The sequence below is a fragment of the Dreissena polymorpha genome, chromosome 15 (genome assembly GCF_020536995.1).
Source record: "Dreissena polymorpha isolate Duluth1 chromosome 15, UMN_Dpol_1.0, whole genome shotgun sequence".
Lineage (NCBI taxonomy): Eukaryota > Metazoa > Mollusca > Bivalvia > Myida > Dreissenidae > Dreissena > Dreissena polymorpha.
In genome coordinates this window covers 18,965,673-18,978,617 of record NC_068369.1, presented here as the reverse complement: position 1 = coordinate 18,978,617, position 12,945 = coordinate 18,965,673, and the positions used below count along the sequence as shown (strand labels likewise).

The window sequence follows — 12,945 nt, the reverse complement described above, 5'->3', positions numbered from 1 at the left end:
GACCTCAGCTTAACAAATCAGCTTGTTTGACAGGTGCAAGTGGAATTCCTTTAAAAGAATGTGGAAAAGCATTTTTTAATATTGAATTAGGGCCAGTTTCAATGTACAAAGAATTGATTGTTGCTGAAATTGAGGATGATGTTTTGTTAGGAATAGACATTCTGCAAAATGATGATGGAGGTCCCGCAGATATACTTTTGTCAAAGGGAGTCATAGTTTTGAAAGGCAAAAATATACCATGTATTAAAATTGGAATGAAAAACGATGTTCGAAAAGTAACAGCAGCTGACCATTTCATTATTCCACCTCTCAGCGAATCGGTCATTGATGTGTTTATTGAGCGTAAAGAATTAGATGATGTGTCTCAAAAAACAGATTTTATTGTAGAACCTACACAACACTTTTGTGAAACATATCCATTGAAGATGGCCTCAGTATTAGTTGATATAAATAGAAACCCGACAAGCAAAATACGTCTTTTAAATCCATTCCCATATAGTGTGGATATTAATCAAGACTCAGTATTAGGCCAAGCCGAACAAATTGACAGTATAAAAAGTACACTTAAAGGTCAAGAACACACAGAGGAAGAGGACAATAATTTCTCAGTACGCCGAGTTACTTTCAGTCACAAATCGGAGCAAATTATCAATAACGTGCAAGAAGAAATATCCTTAGAAAATAAAGAAATTCCAGAACACTTACAAAAATTGTACGATACGTCTGTTAAAAATTGCAATGAAGAAGAAAAACAAGTCATAGCAAAGCTGCTCATTAGATTTCAAGATAGTTTTTCTAAAAATGACCTTGACATAGGTTTGACAAACTTAACAGAGCACCCTATCAATACAGGTGATGCACAACCAGTGAAACAAGCTCCAAGAAGAGTGCCAATGGCGTATGCCGAAGCAGAAAAAAGGCAATAGAAGAATTACTGGACAAGGGAGTAATAAGAAAAAGTACGTCACCATGGGCAAGCCCTATTTTGTTGGTTATGAAGAAAAATGGACAGGTCCGACCATGCATAGATTATAGAAGAGTAAATGCCCTTGTCAAACCAGATGGATTTCCCCTGCCGCGAGTGCAAGATTGCCTAGATGCTGTAGCTGGTGCTAAATATTTTAGCACATTTGATCTTACTAGTGGATATTTCCAGATCCCACTCAAAGAAGAAGATATACCAAAAAGTGCATTTGTCTGTAAATATGGACATTATGAAATGTTGAGAATGCCGTTTGGACTCAACAATGCTTGTTCAACCTTTCAGAGGACAATGGAGCTTGCTCTTCAAGGTTTACAATGGGAAACATGTCTTATTTATATTGATGATGTGATTGTCTTTGGCACCGATTTTAGCCAGCATATGAGCAGAGTGTATGAAGTTTTAGAGAGAATAGAAGCTGCTGGATTGAAGTTGAAGTGTGAAATTTTACAGGAAGAAGTCTTGTTTCTTGGGCATGTGGTATCGAAACAAGGAATAAAGCCTAACCCAATCAATGTTGCAAAGATAGTTCAGTGGCCGGTACCCACAAATGTCAAAGAGGTCAGACAGTTTGTTGCTATGGGATCATATTACCGTAGATTTGTTAAAGATTTTGCCAAACTTGTTAGACCAATGGTAGAGCTCACGAAGAAAGATGTGACATTTAAGTGGCATGATGACTGCCAAAGGTCTTTTGAAGATCTCAAGAAGATTCTGATCAGTCCAAATATAATGGGATATCCACTTCAGGTTGGAGAATTCTGCTTGGACGTTGACGCCAGTGACATTGGCATTGGAGCTGTACTTCACCAAAACCAAGATGGCCGTGAACGTGTTATCGCATATGCAAGCAGAGCACTTAACAAGAATGAAAAAAACTATTGCGTAACTGAAAAGGAACTTCTTGCAATCCGTTACTTTGTTGAATATTTTCGACAATACTTGTTAGGCCGAAGATTTGTTGTGAGAAGTGACCATCAAGCATTAAAATGGCTTTTCAAGCTTAAGGAACCAAGAGGAAAAATTGCAAGATGGATTGAAATCTTGTCACATTATGACTTTTCTGTTGAATACAGACCAGGACACAAGCAAGGTCACTGCGATGCCTTATCAAGGTGTAGAAACCCAAGAGACTGCGACTGCAATTTAGAAGACATGAATGAGCCTCTAAAGTGTGGTCCGTGTAAGAAGTGCACAAAAAAAGCACAAGACATGGTTCATGAAGACTTTTTAAATGATTGTTTGACGGGAGTAAATGCAACCTGCAAAGGGCAAACGTGCGATACCCAACCAATAAGGTCAACAAAACAAATGGAAGACAAGCCTGAAAGTTCAGGACTTCAAACTCAGCTTCCAAACTTTGTACCATGGGCATGCAATAAATCATTAGTTCTGCAACTGAAACATCTACCGTCCGATACAACCAGCACCGTGACCGTTCTCCTTTGCGCCCCAGAAATCACGACTCGAGGGACAGACATGACAAGGAAAACCACCGCGACAGAAGATTCGTGCATCGTCGTATGTATTAGTTGTCTGAAACATTGAAACATTGTCATTTCACTTACAATAAACCTTGAATAACATCTTTTAAAGCTTTGCATATTCAGGATTGTATCATTTAGTGCTTTAAATTATCTAGTCATTTTGTTTAGAAGGTTTAATAATTATTTAAGTATAAATGTTTGCAAGTGAATACATGTTGACTAATTAACTTTGGTATTCAAGTTGAAATATGGTATTCAAGATTTTCTTGAGAGTAATTTTTTTGTTGTATGTAAAAATATTGCTGAACAGTCAGTTAAATTATTTACATTGTGTTTACTTGTACAAATTGGAAGTCTAGTCATCACATTATTTATATTGACTTTCTCTGATCTCAAATAATTTATTATTGTACATAGGATTGAAATTTGTTGTGATTGTTTTTACAGCATTTTGTTGTATGGTAGTTCTTGTGCTTTAAGCAGTGAAACATAACACTGTACAAAGTGTTGTACCTTAAAAAATGCTCTAAATCACACTGTACAAAGTGTTTATTTTTTTTATATATTACAGTTTTACTGATATTGTAAATGTTAGAGAGTTGAAAGTACAAATTTTTAATTACTTAATTATTTAAAGGAGGACCTTTAAAATTGAAGGAGGGGTAATGTCATGCCCTAGATTGTTTATGAAAACATGTGTTTATGTTCATGTACATTGTTCATTTTTACCGTTTATGTTTTGCATCTAAATGACTATGTCACTGTTATTTAATGCTTTTATTGGATGCTGTGTGGAAGTTAGAGCTGATAACAGCCGATGCCTACCTTTTGCGCTTCTTTATTATTTGTAATATCCTTTTTAAAAGTCTCATTGTTTAAGCGTCTGTTAATGTGGCAGCCATTTTTGCATAAACAGGAAGTTGATTTCCTGATGCTGACATAAGTGCCTTCTGGGTAGTTTACACTGACTACAGTATTTTGACAGTTTCGTCATACAATATCTTTTGTTAAATACTCATATTCCTTCTTAAAAATTGTTTAAAAAGGTAAAAGTCATCTTTATAAATGATTTATTGATTTAATTGATATGTATTTGACTACTGCTTCATTGTAATATCGTCAGAAATATCATTTTAATATGAGTGACATTTACCGTGTCAAGAACGCTCAAATTTTATTGTGCGCTCTTGCGCGCTTTACTGCTCGTTGTTTGTGCGCTTTTTGTGCACAATTTATATGTGCGCTTTTACGTTATTATTGCACAACGTTATGTGTGCGCTTTTGGAGAGTATAAAAGGCACTGAAAATTCTCATTCGAGGACTCTGAACTTTGTTTTCCTAGGTGTGAGACCTATTTTATTTTTCTTATATAAGCATTTAAAATACATTTTTCAATAAGACTTAGCTATTAAAATTCAGACTGAATTTTATAAATACTTAAAAATTGCATTTGTCATCTTTTTAGAACATTATAAAATAGAAAGTGCAAATACTTAACATGACACATGTACGTGTATATTGCTGTATTATAATGTAAATGTCTGAAAATTAATCTGTCTGTTAAGAAATATATATATTGAAAGTTGTTATTTATTTATTCGTTATGAATGAATAAAATTTAGAAAGGTTATAAATCTTGAGTTTGTATTTTTTTTTGACAATTTTAAAACAACTGAATAGGCAAAATGTTATTCTTAGTTTACTGTTTATCAGAGTCCATTTTAGTTCCATGTTAAACTTGAATAAAAGCTTCAAGTTTGGAAAAGTTAAAGAAACTGAAGTAAAATCACAGCTACCGCTCGGCTCGTGACAATATATATATATATATATATATATATATATATATATATATATATATATATATATATATATATATATATATACGACAAAATAATTCAGACCCGATTGTGAGTTCATTTGGGACGTATTGTCTTTCGATTGGGGTTGGTTGTCCAAACAATTTAGGACGAGTTGACCATATTTTTGGTTAAGTTGTCTGCCGACCAACTGGCTTCATACAGAGATCGTTATTATAAGTGTACTAATAAAAACAGGAGCTGTGTTTGTTATTTCACTCACTGCACTTCGAACCCTCAGCAGCTATTTCAGATTAAACTGTTAAGTCCAAGACCCGTAACTTCGTCAAAAACAATGGACCGTAAAGAAACTTGATTTGTGGCTCAAGAAGGTAGGCACAAACCAAAAATAAGATCCCCAAAAAGCGTTTAGGAACAAAATCCGGAAAACTAATATTATAGAGAAACTTTTTAAGTCAACGGCCTGTAATTTCGCCAAAAAAATAAATTGACTGAAACGAAACTCGAAATCGATATGCCATGCAGGTAGACTCCCACACCACAAGTCAAATACATATCTGTAAACTGCAGAAACGAAATGTCGGACGGATAATTGTGAAAGACGGACGGACAGTCCGACAGCTAAATGCCACCGGTAGGCATAACAACATGTAACCCCCATAGTAAGAGGCCTCATACAAGCATCATCAGGTTCAGTATAAATAATGAAAGCACCCATAGCACAACTGTCTTCATAGAGGTATCGTCGGGTTCAGTATCAATTATGACAGCATCAATAGCACAACCGATTTCATAGAAATATCGTCAGGTTCAGTATCAATCATGACAGCATCAATAGCACAACCGTCTTCATAGAGGTATCGTCAGGTTCAGTATCAATCATGACAGCATCCATAGCACAACAGTTTTCATAGAGGTATCGTCAGGTTCAGTATTAATTATGACAGCACCCATAGCACAACCGTCTTCATAGAGGTATCGTCTGGTTCAGTATCAATCATGACAGCACCCATAGCCCAACCGTCTTCATAGAGGTATTGTCAGGTTCAGTATCAATCATGACAGCACCCATAGCACAACCGTCTTCATAGAGGTATCGTCTGGTTCAGTATCAATCATGACAGCACCCAAAGCACAACTGTATTCATAGGGGTATCGTCAGGTTCAGTATCAATCATGACAGCACCCAAAGCCAACCTGTTTTGATAGACGCATTGTCTGGTTCAGTATCAATCATGACAGAACCCATAGCCTAACCGTCTATATTGAGGTATCGTCAGGCTGAGTATCAATCATGACAGAACCCATAGCACAACTGTCTTCATAGAGGCATTGTCAGGTTCAGTATCTATCATGACAGCACCCATAGCACAACCGTCATCATAGAGGTATTGTCAGGTTCAGTATCAATCATGACAGCACCCATAGCACAACCGTCTTCATAGAGGTATCGTCTGGTTCAGTATCAATCATGACAGCACCCAATGCCCAACCGTCTTCATAGAGGCATCATCTGGTTCAGTATCAATCATGACAGCACCCAAAGCCAACCCGTCTTGATAGAGGCATTGTCTGGTTCAGTATCAATCATGACAGAACCCATTGCCTAACCGTCTTCATAGAGGTATTGTCTGGTTCAGTATCAATCATGACAGAAACCATAGCCCAACCGTCTTCATAGAGGTATTGTCTGGTTCAGTATCAATCATGACAGCACCCATAGCACAACTGTATTCATAGAGGTATTGTCAGGTTCAGTATTTATCATGACAGCACCAATAGCACAACCGTCTTCAGTGAGATATCGTCAGGTTCAGTATTAATCATGACAGCACCCATAGCACAACCGATTTCATAGAGGTATTGTCAGGTTCAGTATCAATCATGACAGCACCCATAGCACAACCGTCTTCATAGAGGTATTGCCAGGTTTAGTATCAATCATGACACGGCCATAGCACAACTGTATTCATAGAGATATCGTCAGGTTCAGTATTAATCATGACAGCACCAATAGCACAACCGATTTCATAGAGGTATCGTCAGGTTCAGTATCAATCATGACAGCATCCATAGCACAACCGTCTTCATAGAGATATCGTCAGGTTCAGTATCAATCATGACAGCACCCATAGCACAACCGTCTTCATAGAGGTATCGTCTGGTTCAGTATTAATCATGACAGCACCCATAGCACAACCGTCTTCATAGAGATATCGTCAGGTTCAGTATTAATCATGACAGCATCCATAGCACAACCGTCTTCATAGAGATATCGTCAGGTTCAGTATCAATCATGACAGCACCCATAGCACAACCGTCTTCATAGAGGTATCGTCTGGTTCAGTATTAATCATGACAGCACCCATAGCACAACCGTCTTCATAGAGATATCGTCAGGTTCAGTATTAATCATGACAGCACCAATAGCACAACTGTCTTCATAGAGGTATTGTCAGGTTAAGTATCAATCATGACAGCACCCATAGCACAACCGTCTTCATAGAGATATCGTCAGGTTCAGTATCAATCATGAAAGCACCCATAGCACAACCGTCTTCATAGAGGTATCGTAAGGTTCAGTATTAATCATGACAGCACCCAAAGCCAACCTGTTTTGATAGAGGCATTGTCTGGTTCAGTATCAATCATGACAGAACCCATAGCCTAACCGTCTATATAGAGGTATTGTCAGGTTCAGTATTAATCATGACAGCACCAATAGCACAACTGTCTTCATAGAGGTATCGTCAGGTTCAGTATCAATCATGACAGCACCAATAGCACAACTGTCTTCATAGAGGTATCGTCAGGTTCAGTATCAATCATGACAGCATCCATAGCACAACTGTCTTCATAGAGGTATCGTCAGGTTCAGTATCAATCATGACAGCATCCATAGCACAACAGTCTTGATAGAGGCATCATCTGGTTCAGTATCAATCATGACAAAACCCATAGCCCAACCGTCTTCATAGAGGTATCGTCTGGTTCAGTATCAATCATGACAGCACCCAAAGCCAACCCGTCTTGATAGAGGCATCATCTTGTTCAGTATCAATCATGACAGAACCCATAGCCCAACCGTCTTCATAGAGGTATCGTCAGGTTAAGTATCAATCATGACAGCACCCATAGCACAACTGTATTCATAGAGATATCATCAGGTTCAGTATCAATCATGACAGAATCCATAGCACAACCGTCTTCATAGAGATATCATCTGGTTCAGTATCAATCATGACAGCACCCATAGCACAACCGTCTTCATAGAGGTATCGTCTGGTTCAGTATCAATTATGACAGCACCCAAAGCCAACCCGTCTTGATAGAGGCATCATCTGGTTCAGTATCAATCATGACAGAACCCATAGCCCAACCGTCTTCATAGAGGTATCATCTGGTTCAGTATTAATCATGACAGCACCCATATCACAACCGTCTTCATAGAGGTATCGTCTGGTTCAGTATCAATCATGACAGCACCCAAAGCCAACCCGTCTTGATAGAGGCATCATCTGGTTCAGTATCAATCATGACAGAACCCATAGCCCAACCGTCTTCATAGAGGTATGGTCTGGTTCAGTATCAATCATGACAGCACCAAAAGCCAACCCATCTTGATAGAGGCATCATCTGGTTCAGTTTCAATCATGACAGAACCTATAGCCCAACCGTCTTCATAGAGGTATCTTCAGGTTAAGTATCAATCATGACAGCACCCATAGCACAACTGTATTCATAGAGATATTGTCAGGTTCAGTATCAATCATGACAGCATCCAAAGCACAACCGTCTCCATAGAGATATCATCAGGTTCAGTATCAATCATGACAGCATCCATAGCACAACCGTCTTCATAGAGGTATTGTCAGGTTCAGTATCAATTATGACAGCATCCATAGCACAACCGTCTTCATAGAGGTATTGTCAGGTTCAGTATCAATCATGACAGAACCCATAGCACAACTGTCTTCATAGAGATATCGTCAGGTTCAGTTTTAATCATGACAGCATCCACAGCACAATCCTCTTCATAGAGGTATCGTCAGGCTCAGTATCAATCATGACAGCACCCAAAGCCAACCCGTCTTGATAGAGGCATCATCTGGTTCAGTATCAATCATGACAGAACCCATAGCCCAACCGTCTTCATAGAGGTATCGTCAGGTTTAGTATCAATCATGACAGCACCCATAGCACAACCGTCTTCATAGAGGTATTGTCAGGTTCAGTATCAATCATGACAGCACCCACAGCACAACTGTCTTCATAGAGGTATTGTCAGGTTCAGTATCAATCATGACAGCACCCACAGCACAATCCTCTTCATAGAGGTATCGTCAGGCTCAGTATCAATCATGACAGCACCCAAAGCCAACCCGTCTTGATAGAGGCATCATCTGGTTCAGTATCAATCATGACAGAACCCATAGCCCAACCGTCTTCATAGAGGTATCGTCAGGTTTAGTATCAATCATGACAGCACCCATAGCCCAACCGTCTTCATAGAGATATTGTCAGGTTCAGTATCAATCATGACCGAACCCATAGCCCAACCGTTTTCATAGAGGTATCGTTTGGTTCAGTATCAATCATGACAGCACCCAAAGCCAACCCGTCTTGATAGAGGGATCATCTGGTTCAGTATCAATCATGACAGAACGCATAGCCCAAACGTCTTCATAGAGGTATCGTCAGGTTCAGTATCAATCATGACAGCATCCATAGCACAACTGTCTTCATAGAGGTATTGTCAGGTTCAGTATCAATCATGACAGCATCCATAGCACAACCGCCTTCATAGAGGTATTGTCAGGTTCAGTATCAATCATGACAGCACCCATAGCACAACTGTCTTCATAGAGGTATCGTCTGGTTCAGTATCAATCATGACAGCACCCATAGCACAACTGTATTCATAGAGGTATCGTCAGGTTCAGTATCAATCATAACAGCACCCATAGCACAACCTTCTTCATAGAGGTATTGTCAGGTTCAGTATCAATCATGACAGCATCTATAGCACAACCGTCTTCATAGAGGTATTGTCACGTTCAGTATCAATCATGACAGCACCCATAGCACAACCGTCTTTATAGAGGTATTGTCAGGTTCAGTATCAATCATGACAGCACCCATAGCACAATAGGCATTCAATTAAAATGATCTCAAACGTCTACTAACAAGATATTATACAAGTGCAATTTATGCTTTGCATAGGGCACAACTTCATAATAATATAAATTTTCAGGTAAGAGTCAGAAAACAAAGATTTTTGTTATTTTGTACATTTATTATCATAATGTTCTTCATAAGCATATGTTATTATCAATAATGTTATTTTAATCTTTAGTTATAAATGCAGTAAAATTGTACATGCACACAACCAACAAATCGAATGTAGACAACTTCATGTCAGTCATAGAAAGATTTCAGTACATTACCTAAACAATTTCATATCTATGGTACGAGTTTTAATTATGATTAAATGTAACATTTTACAATCGGGAATTAAGATAAATGCTATACATTGTGTAAATGTCATTAACAGTTAAATTATCCTATCATTGATACTGAACATTAATATTATTTATAATATTCAAACTAAAATCTCATACCTTTTGTCATTTTTATTCATTATGGCATTTTTATTGATCAAAATTATACACAAACACAGGCAAAATTTGGAATGTACTTTATCAAAGTTTCCTTGTTTGATTAAGTGCACAATTAAGTGTAAAAGCTAATCAATGATATAAAACCTATACATTAGATAAAGACACTTCCCCACAACTTCATTAAACACACTGGCTAGTAGCATTCTTTTATTGCAGCCCAAATACAAAAGGATATAGCTTGTTAAGATTTATGTTGTCTGTTAATAGATATGGTACTATCTTTGTGAATATATTTAATATGATTGCTGTACATTTAAACACTGTCTTTACAAAGAAATATGTTTATATGAATGTGAGGATGTATATTTTTATGAAGGAAGAAATATTCACATTTATTTGTGATGATGCATATAAAATATATGAATGGACTAAATATTGCACGGTCTGCCATATTCCATTAAAATGCAAAAGTAGAAAATAAAATCATTACAGGTGTAAAACATGAGTGTGCGCAAAACATAAAATGATTTAAAAAATATAAAACAGAAAGAAACTTAACATAAAAATAAAAGATTAATAATGTAAACACAGCCATTTAAAAACTCACAATTTACTGAATCCTGAATTGATTTGAGTTTACCTTGATATTTTAAAATTGCCAGAAAACAAGAGGACCATGATGCCCCTGAAACGGTCAGCTGAGTTCAATGTAAAACAATTGTAAACACTTAACCTGGTGACCTAGTTTTTGAACGCACATGACTTGTGGTCTAATCTTGTGACTTAGGTTTTGAATGCATGTGAACCTGGTTTGAACTGGGCCTAGATATTGTCAAGATAAACATTCTGACCCAGTTCCATCATGATTGAATCATAATTGTGACCTCTTGAGTGGTAAAAAGGCTTTTCTAAGATTTCACCCAGTTAAGTAATTTTTGGAAAAACGTTCTCAAGATTCTATCAAAGCCTAGATATTTTCAACATAAACAAGTTAAACACGGACTGGTGGACAGACTTCTATGGTGGTCCCAGAATAACCCCCTTTACTTCGTATTGGAGGATATAGCACAGGAAAAGGGAGAAAACAAATGTGAATCAATACAAAAAATCCAGAATACAATCCACAGAGCAGAAATATGAATGAAGTTGTAATTAATGAAATACTGATCCTTAAATGTAACAAGTAAGTAATTTTGGATTACATATTATATGTTTAATGGCAGGTCAACCATGAACCTTTATAAGTAGTCACCGTATTTGTAAATAAAATACAATGTTAATGATTCTCTAAAGTAAAGAAATGCACCAAAATAATGGCATTAGCTGCCATATAAGACTTATGGCAACAGTTATAAAACATGTTTAACATTTTTTAATGACATGGAGTGATCAATGCCTCTAATAATTACATATAAAAATGTATGGTAAACTTGTTTAAATGTATGCATTTAAAACATACCTTAAATGCCTGTGAATTTTTAAAAACAACCAGAATGTTGAAATTTCTTCACTGATATTGAAGTACATGTTTGCAAATAAATTACTACAAGAGTACCAAACTGTCACAAGATACGCCCGTTTGAAGGTTTTGGACAACTTCATAACATTACCATGACCCATATTTGAACTTGACCTACCTATCATCTAGACACAACTTCTTACCAAATTTGGTGAAGATCAGATGAAAACTACTTCAATTAAAGAGCGGACACCATGCTAAATGCTTGAAATGCACAAAGTGACCTTGTGACCTAGTTTTGAACCTGGCATGACCCATATTTGAACCTGACCTAGATATCATTTATACACAACTTCTGACCAAATTTGGTGAAGAAAGGATGAAAACTACTACAATTAGAGAGCTCACACCATGCTTAATCCTTGAAATGCACTAAGTGACCGCTACGGGTGAAACTATAATATGTCCCGTTTTCAACCGGAGTATAAAAAAGAGCATGCATGAAGTCAATAATAGTGGATATGCAATTTATCTTATACAGCAACCTTTATTAAAATATATTCCATTGCCACTTTAAAACTGTTTTCCTGTTTATATTATTTTCATGGGGCAAAATAAAAAACAAAATCCAAAATCTGATTGATAAAATCATAAAACAATATTAAAGCATTACTTAAACCAATACAATAATAAACAATACAGACATTCAACTAGAAGACAACATGGATCACTGACAACAACAACAATAAGAGAAATGTACATCTTTCCAACCAAGGCACCTTGATAATTTTAACATTGCATGTGTGACCAGCAAGCTAATTACAGCACATATACTCCATACAAACAGCACATATACCCCATACATACAGCACATATACCCCATACATACATGTACACACAATCCAACATGTCAAGCTCTATTTTTATTATAATTCAGAAAAACAAATCAGAAACAGATCATAAATAAACATACATAATCAGAAAATGTAAAACATGTAACAGTAACAATTCACTGCTTATAAATACATTGTATAATATTTTATACCATGATTTGAAAACGATGTAAACAAGCAAATTTGCTGAATTGGTATCCCCGCCTTCTCATCATTTATATCTATACACTTATGAAGTTTTATGATGAAACCTTTCTAAAATATTTTCTGAGATATAGCCCTAAAAAGTTTGTGACAGACGGATGTATGAACTGGCAGGCGGACAATGCCAAAACTATATCCCTCGGCCTTTAGCGGGGGACAAAAACTATGAAACACCTACACTAAAATCTTGATCATGATCCATGATCATTAGCAACTAAAAGCAGATTCTGGTACAAAAAAAGCTTTCCAATAGAGGTAGTACAATAAAAATGTAGGTAGATTACTTGCAAATCAAAACAGTGCATTCAATGAGTTAAAATTATTTAAAAAAACAGTACAAATCAAAGTCTACAATAAAACTAAGAGCATTTGAAATGCAATATAAATTTTTAAGAATTATAATAATAAATGATTTAACAGTATCATAGCTACAGTCTTACAAAAAACAATCAACATACACCTAAGATAATACGTATTTGAAA

At 36.4% G+C, this 12,945-nt stretch overlaps 1 protein-coding gene across 1 annotated transcript in view; it reads right to left on the bottom strand.

The window, feature by feature from the left end:
- The window catches only part of LOC127860006 (vacuolar protein sorting-associated protein VTA1 homolog), a 172,804-nt gene that overhangs the window by 159,155 nt on the left and 704 nt on the right, over positions 1 to 12,945 (bottom strand). The gene's annotated exons all lie outside the window — the stretch shown is intronic.